Consider the following 11,264-nt stretch of genomic DNA (forward strand, 5'->3'; position numbering starts at 1 on the left):
CCTTGGTGTGTTCAAAGATCTGATCCCACTCCGCCCTCTCTTCCCTCAATTATTCAACAACATCACCCTTTTCGCATAACTTTTGACTCAGAAAAGAAGAGCAGCATTTAGATAGAATAAGGTTTTGCCACGGAAGAAGAAAGACACGTAGGTGCCCAGCATGAGGCACCCCTAAGAAGATCAGTTAGGAAACAGGACTGTGATCTAACAGCAGAGGACTGATCGCACCCTGCAACGCGTAAGGATGAATCCGAGCTGGACCTATAGCTCCACCGCCGGTGCTCAACAGCGCCAACGAAAGAAGACGGACTACCAGAGCCTACCAGTGATGGCTCGCTGTTAAAAAGACACTGTGACGAAGACCCCCCCTTCCTGAACTTTCTACCCACCCCTTGACTAATTGCTTGTATCAAACTGAATTCCTCCCTCAACCATTTTTGTATTGCTTTCAAAAATGTTTCATCGGTCACTCATGTATTTAGTTTTCCAAAAGTCTCTTATAGCACTGACAAGACCCGAAGGTATCAGAGCACTTTTTACTGTATGTTGATGTCACCGGAGAAAAAGTCAGAACGCGATTCTATAATGTGTCGGAACCTTTTTCTTGATTGACCCTGACTAAGTATTATGCCGATCTCTAGACTTGTATGAATAACCCAACAAATGTAAATTCATATGTACCGCATTCCGCCAATCGTATCGACTGTATATGGTTACACGCAATCTGCTAGTATTGACAAACGCTATTTCATTGGCCACACATGGCTATATGTACACTCCGTCAGTTGAGGTGACCACCGAAATGAACTTACTTATGTGAAAAAGCGGCGACTGTTGAAAATGGCAATGTATATGTACATAAGCGGCGTTCATTTGTGTTCACTGTACCCCCTGTTGTAAGCAGAACGGATATCGCGAAACACTGACTGTGTTATCCCGCCAGCATAGACCCATGCACACACGTACACGACAGCCATTTTAGGCACCATGACCTCTCTGCCCGTTTGTTAAACCCCCGGCACCCCTCCCCGCGCGCACTGCTCATGCATAGGCCATAAGACCCTCTCCCTCTGCGTGACCCTGCTCTAGAAGTAACACTCCTGCTTGACCCACACCCCCCCATTTCCTCCCAAGAACACCCTTCCCCTCAGCTGACGAGCCCCCCCCCCCCCCCAGCTGCACTTGGCCTTTCGACCGGGTACCAAGTCCTAAGACCAAGCCCCGTGGATGTACACCCCCCCCTTTTCCTGCCCAGCATAACAAACCCGTGATACACCAACCGAAGTGCCCGATCTTATCGCCTGCCCAACCTTTGATCTGATCATCCCCTCCTGCCCTCGTGTCCTGTAGGAATGTCCGGCTGAGAGATCACAATCTCTTGTTACATTCAGGAGGGGAGGATGACATCTGAGTGACTGGTATGGGAATAGGCCTGAAGCTGGGATTCCAAGCATGCTTTTTCCCACTTCAAAGCGTCTTTATTGCAATAAGGAATGTTTGTGCATCATAAACATGCGTATAAAAGACGAAGCCTCAGAGAAACTAGGGAGGAGAGAGGGGTAAAGAGAGCACCTCCTGAAGACACTACGCGAGTGTCCGAAATGACAGGCTCTCCTCATGAGAAATAAAACTCTGTTCTTGTTTTCCTGCTTCCAGCGCCCGTCTCTTTATTTGGTAATTGTTCAAGATGGGAACTAAGAGGCGTCCTGCGCCAGCAGCCTGGGCATCAGGTGTGTTATGGGCTGACTTTTCCACATCAATTCCTCCACTGAGTGAATTTGTTTGTCCAGAACGTCCACCGCCCCAGTTAAATAGCTTAGTAGGGTTTGCTGTTTTTCTATCCATGGTCTGATTCCCTTGGGGCTAGGTAGTTAGTCGACTTGCCAAGGCCCTCCCTACGTAATAGGTATTTAATAAGCAGCCTGTTTGAAGTTGTGCACCTGATAGATATTGATAACACAAGCGGGGATTCTATGTGGTAAGTAAGGGACTTTAAGCTCCTCATGACAGGAATAATGTGAGCAAGATTATGAGACAGACAGGAGTCATTTGTGAAAGTCTCTAGGGGGCCTGGATGGATGCATACCAGTACCATAGCAGGCAACAGAAATACATTTAGATTGATATCACGTTGACATACACAGAATATGCTTCTTACCTAATTTATGTGCAAAATTAAAAATAAGCACATGAGACATTTGGTTTCGTCTTAACTATTATGTCCAAGAGAATGTGCTGTCAAAGTCAAACCTAAATAAAAAATGGCCTTATCCTTCTCTAAGTGGTGGCCTTTTATCATAAAGTCTCTTGATTTAGAGGATTAATGCCAGAATTCATTACAAAAGTCTTACTAACATTTCTACGTTGATATGAATGCATTATATGGTCAATAAAACACTGTTATCTGCGTATAATGAAATTGGCATTAAATGATCTCCAATATGCCTTACGTCCTAGTACCAAGTAGCTAAAAGGGATTCCAAATCATTAAAGAAATAAAACAAATAAAGTTGGAGCCAGCACACGGCATTGTCTAACACCCCTGGCCAATTTGAAAGAAGTGGTGCTATCACCCTTGGTATATAGTAGACCAAAGCATTTAAATTCCTATGCAGATCTTGCAGGAAAGAACATAGGGGGTCATTAGGACAAAGTCCACCCGCCATCCTGTCGGAGAATGGGACCGCCCACCATTGGTGCGGGGGTTCCGTTCCTGAAATTAGGATGTGCCCGCCACACTGACGGGCGCATTCTGCATTCTTGACATTGCAGCGGGTGGTAAGAAAATTCAAAAATTCAAAATCTTCTTTATTCGATTTTCGTAGAAAACCATAAAAGTACAGTAAAAACATGTTTTCATTATTATAAAATTAATTAAAAAAAGAAAGAGGATTCATCAATTTAACACAGGGTTCAATAGATCAGAGAGAAAGAATAAAAATCAATCACAGTTAAGATTGGGGCAGTGGTTAACACAGAATTTTAAAAAACAGACAATGGATTTGGCATACAATTCATTTTCCAGCATTTGTAAGGCTAGATAGGCTGGGCGGCAGTTTCGAAGCCCCATTATTCTCAATATTGGAATTATCCAGCGTCTGCGTGGAAATACATAGAACTTGCAGAACAATACTATATGTATTGTGGATTGGTTAGAGGTGGAATCACAGGGGCAAAGTGGGAGGGTCCTCGACCAGTCGATCTGTATTGGGAACGAGATTAGACTATAAAAGTAATCTAATCTGAATCTTGTAAGTAGAAATTTTTCATACTGGTTCAGATTATATTTTAAATATGGCTGTATCGAGAAAGAAGTTTGGATCGCCAAAAGATGTTGTACTGAGCTTTTTCCTGCTTCTTGAACCATGCGGAGGTCTCCCAAATGGAGGAGACACATCTTTTTAGCTCCCTTTTTGTAATGTTAGCGATTGTGGCTGGATGGGTGTAGAAGCTCAGAAGACCCAAGTCAGTAAAAAAAGATTTTACATACTCGAGCCATCTTATTTTATGGGTGTTATCTAATGCCATACAGTCCTCAATGAGCGCGCGAGTAAGTGAGCACTGCTCATTGGTCCAAATGCGTCTTCACATCATTATCGGTTGGGTCTTTAAAATGTCCGAAATGTGGTCCAGGCCTAGTTCTAGGTGACACCCATATGTCGTGGTGGATTTAGGTACAGAGAGGAGATAGCGAAGAAAGGAATTCTCAACTTTCTGTAAATCATCTGTGTTGGAATACCCCCATACAGCCGAGCCATAGCTAGCAACACTGACGCGTTTAGCTTGGAAGATCTTAAGCATTTCCTCAGGAGGTTTATTTCCTAGTTTTTGTGCAAACGCCGTCAGTGCTGAGGTGGCCCTAAGGAAAGACATTTTTCTAGAGTAAATTGCTTTTAACCAATTTAGTTTACTATCTACCATAAAACCTAAATAAGGATAAGAATTTGTAGTCTCTAGGATGGAGTTATTAACGATTATGTCCTTGTTTTTCCTTTTTTGTTTTGGGCCAACATGCATAGTAAAAGTCTTTTTTATGTTTACTTTTAAATTCAGGGAGGACATATAATTGCAATAGCTGTTTACTGAACGCTGGAGTTGGACCGGAGTTCTAGCCAGAATGACAGCGTCATCAGCGTACAGTAGTGCCGGTATTGGTCGGTGACGGATCATTGGCAGGTCTTGACTATCTTTTATCATTTCTACTTTGAGCCCATTGGTGTATAGAGTGAATAAGAAGGGGGCCAGAACACACCCCTGTCTTACCATAGGTTTAGTGAGGTCCCCGTTGACTCCATATCTCACCCTCGCTGAGGCATTAGAGTAGAGTTCTCGGAAAAAGTTTACCCCTGGAGGTTCGACTCCCATATCTAAAATTTTTGCCCAAAGTTTAGAATGACTGACGCAATCGAATGCTGCAGTCAAGTCAACGTACACCATATACAATGACCCTCCCTTCGCTGAAACATATTTCTCCGTTAACAGGGAGAGATTTAAAACTTGGTCGACTGTACCCAGCCCATCGCGAAAGCCGTATTCTAAATCTGATACAATGCTGTTCTCTGTGGCCCAGCCTTGGAGGCGATCTAAAAGAATGCGGCCAGCAACCTTACCAAGAGCATCCAAAACAGAAATAGGCCGATAGCAAGTCGGACTGTTTCGGTCACCTTTTTTGAAAATTGGGACCAGGATTGCCGTAGACCAAGACTCGACAAGGCCGGCCCTAGTAGTCGCTTCCAGAACTCTCGTCAGGAAGGGGGACCATAGGTCTAGATTGTATTTGAACAGGTCCACCTGAACCCCATCTGGGCCGGGGGCTTTGCCAAGTTTTGACTTTTTGAGGGCTGCGATAACTTCATTATGGGTAAAGTTAATCTGTATGGGTTAACTTGATTGCTTTGGAGTCTCAACCGTGCCTAAAGCTAGCTCTTTTTCTTGTCTAAAAATGGTTGAGAAGTGGTCAACCCACGCATCAGCGTCTACAGCTACTTCTAGTTTTGGGAGATCGGATTCTACACTGAGAAAAGGGGCTTTGATTATTCTCCAGAAAGTAGAATGGTCTTTCATGGAGCAGCTTTGCTGTAATTGCTTCCATAGGGACTGTTTAATCTGGGTTTTACGTTTCTTTTGCGCTGAGTGGTATGCCTTCCTTAGTTCTATAACCTCATGTCTGTCCCTTATATCCTTAATTAATGCTACCTTTAGTCTGGTATGCGTTTTGGTGCATTCAGTATTATACCATCCCCGCGTGTTAAACCTTTTCAGTTTTGTAGTGCAGAATAATTCCTCTCCTATTATTTTAGTAATGGCATCATAGCTGGAGAGAACTTGCTCAGGACTGGCATTCAGATCTAAGCAAGTGTACATAGGGGACAATGTCTTATTTAGTACGTTGGCAGTTACTAGTTCTTGGTCTACCTTGCCCCATTTTAGGGTGAAGCCATTGAGCCTTTCTAGTGTGGAGTGGTGTGGCTCACTGGTTAGAGGTGGCAGACCCGAGAGCAGAGAACGGCCTGGGACCAGGGTTTGATTCCCGACGCAGCAGGGTCTTGGACCAGGGTCAGCAGACTCGATAATTCTCACCTCGGTGCCTACTCTAACCAGGGATCACACTCGGCAACTCTGGGCATTAAGCTTGCCTCATCTCCACAACGGCCGCTCACAAACGCCGGGGATACCTGGTTTCACCTTGGAGACTCCCAGGAGGGACTATCTCACAGGGAAAGCCAGGATGCGTTCCCCAGCGGTCTATAGCGCTACGAGGCGTGCGGGTAGCAGTGCGCTTTACAAGACACACAATTTATTTAGTGTAAGGGATTGCTGGTCTAGAAGGCTCCAATAGTCTTTTTCTGTCCCTGAAGCAAGAATGCTTAATTGAACACTGTTAGGGAAGTGGTCACTATGTGCATTTACAGTTGTTTCAAATTTGCGTATGCTAGGTGTGGTGCAGTCGGAAAGTAATATATAATCGATTACGCTATTTGCACCACGCCCATTGAAAGTGCTTGAAAAAGAGACTGGGGGACTGACCAGTTCATTCGCAAATCCCAGATCTGCCATAGTCATTATTTCATTCATGCGGTTTCCCACTGCAGTGTGTGTAAAATGTGTTTGATTATTTCCCTGCTCATCATGTATGCCACACTTATTAAGAATATTGTTTTTACACAAATATAAGTTACAATCGCTGCCCCATATTAAATTTACAAACTTATTAGTGTGCCTAGCACGAAGATTTTGAAAAAGTTCGAGGATATTATTTAAAACACCAATTAAGTCAGCTATGGCCAAATTGTTTTATAGGTTAATCACTATATATATATAAATCTTATTACAGGTTATCATAAGCGCCTGATAATTAGGTTCTAATCTCAGAATATCAATATTAATATTAAGTTGAAGAGTATTAGATATATATATATTATAAGGCCTCCTTTTGGTCTACCTGAAGGTGAGGGAACTGCTTTCGAAAAAAAGGTTTTATACCCCAAAAGATGAAGTGGGGTGCAAAGCCAAGTTTCCTGTAGGGCTATGATGCTATGAGATGTTACTAATGCTCTCCAATTGTTGTCTTTAATTTTGTTTTGTAGTCCTGCCAAGTTCCAAAAAATGATTTCTAACATTATTGAGTTGCTACTTATATTGGGTGTAAAGTTGGTATTCTGTGGGGAATGGTCCGTCTGACGTTCTGATCCTAAATTGAGCTGTTCTACTTCTCTATTATTATAAGTCAGTCCTAAATCTAGTGCTGATGTTAGACTAGTCTTATCTGTTACTATGGGAAGGGGCTGAATAGGTAGAGCTTGAGTATCATCCTTCACCTCTGCTATCGTTTCCATAGGTACATTTGTTTGGATATCTGGTGGTGGAAGGACTAGAGATGTAGTTAGTCATTCATTTTCATCCAGAGTTGACAGTGCACTGAATCTGTTAAAGGTGGGGATTGGTTGCAATAGGCAAAATGAGTTGTAGGGCTTTTGCGGGAGCATGGGACTATATTTCGTATTTATCGAAGGGTAGAAATAGCCAAGTGGGAGAGCAATTATCCAGTTCGTAGTTGGAATGCGAGTTCGCTCTATGTTTAAAATCTCCCTTACTAAACGTGGTGATCTAAATGTAATGACTATACATTCCCCGTTCAGGTCCTTCTCCCTTGCCCCTACCCATTGGACTCTTCTGATCATCCTAAAATTATCGAATAGATGACTATGGAGCCCTGTCCTGTTGCTAAGCCAGTGTAGTGACTTGTTTTTAAGTGCTGGCCAGGGTTCTTCTTGGAGAGAATGGTTAGGTGGAAGATTTCCAAGTATTACCACATAAGGGGTTGCCTCTGGCGGAAGATGTAAGTGTGGGTCTGCAAGTCTTTGTTCCACGCGAGTCAAGACGTTCCATGATTTTGACCGTGCTTCTGCGGGAACAATGGTTTTTGTAAGGGAAATCCCTGTGTAAGTGGATTCGAGTAATTATTAATGTGTCTTGTTGACGTGTGTGTTAACGTTTTTCCAATTTGATTTAATTGAGTAGTGACTGTATTAACTTGGGGTAGAAGCGTGGGAATTGTTGATGCTGTTTTATTTATCTCATGCCTTGCATTTTTTAGTGCGTTCTGAGTTATCGGCTGGGTGTTGGTAACCGTGTTTGAACACGTATCGCTATTTATACCTAAATTTGATACACTGGGTTAAGTCAGTAAAAAAGTTTCTATACTGGTTACCCTGGTAGTTAATAGGTCCACCCTAACTCTAAGGAATGAGTCAAGTCATTTCACTAATGCTGTTAACTTCTGAATGTCTGAACATGGCTGACTGATTATGTTATCTTGCCTACTTGTTTTTTGTTTAATATGTTGTTTAGTAGATGCTACATGTTTCCTTTTGAGTGGGGTGTTTAGTTGAGTTCTTGGCTCGTCTGGGACCGGGTGGACTGTAATTAGGTCGGAAACTTTTTGAGAATTACGAGAATTAGGGATTCTTAATCTAAGTTTGCATTGCTTTTTCTGTGGGGGTTGGCTTGGCGAGTCACTACCTACTGACTGAATCTCATCAATAGATGTTTGAATGCAACCATTTACTGGGATGATATTCTCTTCCCCTGGATTTGTTTTAACAGATTCATCGTTCAGGCGTGGTGGCTGACTTATCCCAGAGGAGGAACCGGCAATCAATTCCTCCACTGAGTGAATTTGTTTGTCCAGAACGTCCACCGCCCCAGTTAAATAGCTTAGTAGGGTTTGCTGTTTTTCTATCCATGGTCTGATTCCCTTGGGGCTAGGTAGTTTCCTTTTTCCCATTCTTCACAATGGGGGGTGGGTGGATGATGGTAACGGCAGAGGACTTACCCTCTCCAGTAGTCCCAGTGGATTTCAGACCAAACTAACTTTATGTTAGTAATGATAACAATAGAAGGAGACGGGACCAAGAGACTGGGCCCAGCCCAGCCTCCTCCGGCCACTGACGGGCAAGGACGGGTCCGCCCTTGGCCTGCGCGCATCCCGCGACGCGTTGGCCCGGTCTGGGATTAAAGGTCCCTGGGGGGCGGGGCTGCTGCCTAGCACCTCTCGTGAGACCGCACTGCCTGCTGGATGTTGTGGTCAGGCAGCGTGCGGTCCGCGGGTGATTTGAGGCGCGTTTGGCAGCTGGGCACCCTAGGCAGGCAAACAGTTCCCCAGCAACGAGAAGAACAACGGGCAGCAGTTCAGTCCAGGGCGCGGCAGGTTTCTTGGCTCCACAACCTTACAGGTATTCACAGCGGCATGTGGTATTTCTTTGTTGTGCGTAAGGACCACTGAGCTGTGGTTATAGTGCTACAGACACAGTGCATAGCAGTGAGATGGATGAAAAAATGTGAGAGACAGGCATGCACTTTACGTTTTTCAGTAAGCTGGTAGCTTCATAAATGTTACTCCCAGCCTTGCTTCTTGTAAGCAAGGACTATAAGTACAAAGTGCGTTTTTAGGCACCGCTTGCAGCTTTTAAAAAAACATATATAAAAGGCATTGTCATTTACAATGCCAATAAGTCAAACTCTCACAAATGGAGAACTATTGTATTGCAAATGCTTGTTATATATTGGGACCATGATTGATTGAGACCAGGTGTCCGAAGTCCTTAGCCCACTGACCGATTTAAAAACCCTAGTAATGATTGGGGCCCAGATTTAAATGTTGCTTTTGAATCAGTCCGTAGGGACCCCACCGGGACTTGGAGCTTTCATTGCAGGACTAGTGATAATTTCATCTCTAACTTCTAGGGGTCAGAAGGCCATTTTCATACTAAGTTGAGGGGGGAGCTGTGGTCCCATGCTGTAAGTTATCGTAGTTGGGACCTCATCCTACATACTGGACAAATGTTTTGATCGAATTCAGTATTCCTATTAGGATTAAAAAAGAAGGAGGCGATACGTTTCCAACATAAACTCATATTTTTTGTCTGGTTGGATAAAAGAAGATAATTCCAGGGGGCTTTAGTCTTAAATTTATGCTTCCTAGTTCTGACGGCTTGTTTAAATTGGGATCTACAAACCGCCACCTCCCCTCTGTCTCTTGGCATCTTAAAAAGGACTTGTCAAAGATTCCAAATGGCCTTTGAGCATGCGTAATTAAAGCATCTTTTACCAATATGCTTAATAAAATAGCCTTGTTCCATGCATAATAAAGTATTGATGGAATTAGAAATGTGTTTAATTGAATCAAGAACTAATGCATGCACATTTTCAGAGAAAGTCAGACGTTTATAAAAAATCATTAAGATTAAGAGTCTGCATCAAATCCTGTAGTTGTTTTCTTAATGTAAGTAAGGATCCTATCAAGAGAGGCACAGTAATTTCTGGGTGGTAATTCCACACCCAAACTGATGGTTGTGTGTTATCGCGATACCAATGAAAAAATGACCCAGTTGTGGGGAATAACATGCAGACAGAGACTTATCGTGTCTGTTTCTGTATTTCTTCTCTCATAGCAGGTGTGACTCTCACCAGTTTCAATGAGGAACTTGGATTCCAATAGAGAGGTACCTTCCATGGAGAGCCACTGTGCCTGACACGCGCTTCGGTCCTTAGTGGAAAAACTTCCGCCAATCAGTGGAGTGGTGTGGCTCACTGGTTAGAGGCGGCAGACCCAGAAGCAGAAGTCGGCCCGGGACCTGGGTTCGATTCCCGACACGGCAGGGTTGTGGACCAGGGTCAGCGGACTTGATAATTCTCGCCTCGGTGCCTACTCTAATCAGGGGTCGCAGTCGGCAACTCTGGGCATTAGCTTGCCTAATCAACGCCGGGGATGCCTGGCTCCACCTTGGGGATTCCCAGCAGGGACCATCCCACAGGGAAAGTCAGGACGGGTTCACCAGCGGTATACAGCGCCAGGACGCTGGCTGGCAACAGTGCACTTTACAAGTATTTACATTACATCAAATGAACTATTTTATGAATGGTGCACTATTTGAGATTGCAATTAGTAACAAGGCTACGGGTCAAGTTAATATTTATTTAACTGTGTTACAATGAGATTGATTTCAGAAGATAAAAAAGTAGCCAAAAACCCAAATAACTGAATGACATATCCACTACTCAAATTACTTCATATTTTACTATACAAATCTTCAACACTAATCATTTACGGGTTCCGGAGAGGCGTGCTACTCGCCAGAAAAGCGCTTCAACACCCATAGGGGTAACAAGTGCTATATGAATACAAATATTTCTTCCCCTTTTATCCCTCAGCTATCCTTCTCACGCTAAATGACTGACTAATATCCACCACTGAAATTACTTTCATATTTCACCATATTAATTCACCACTAATCCTTCATAGGCTTCCGGACTAGCATGCTTCAACACCCCATCAGGGGTAACAAGCGCCATATAAATACAAACATTTTTTCCTTCTCTATCCTTCTGCTATCATTCCAAATCCAAACAACAGACTAACCTATCCACCACTTAAAATGTACTTGCATGTTTCACCATACTAATTCAACACTAATCCTCTATGGGTCCCGGAGTAGCGTGCTACTCGCACTATATAAATGCAATTACAATACAATACAATGTGTGCAGCTCACTTATTAGCTCAGTGAAAAAAAAGCCTGTTCAGAGGCACCTTAAAACCTGCCTCTCTCCATCATAGTTCTCCTTCTATTTGCTACTAGGCTAACATGTAAAGTGTATTTTATTATCTTCAGACAGGATTATAATACAGCGGTCAGGGTCACTTCCTTTACCCAAATTTGGGGGCCTAAAATCCAGATATGAGATCTGAAAGGACATATCTG

Source organism: Lissotriton helveticus, chromosome 6 (genome assembly GCF_964261635.1).
Source record: "Lissotriton helveticus chromosome 6, aLisHel1.1, whole genome shotgun sequence".
NCBI lineage: Eukaryota > Metazoa > Chordata > Amphibia > Caudata > Salamandridae > Lissotriton > Lissotriton helveticus.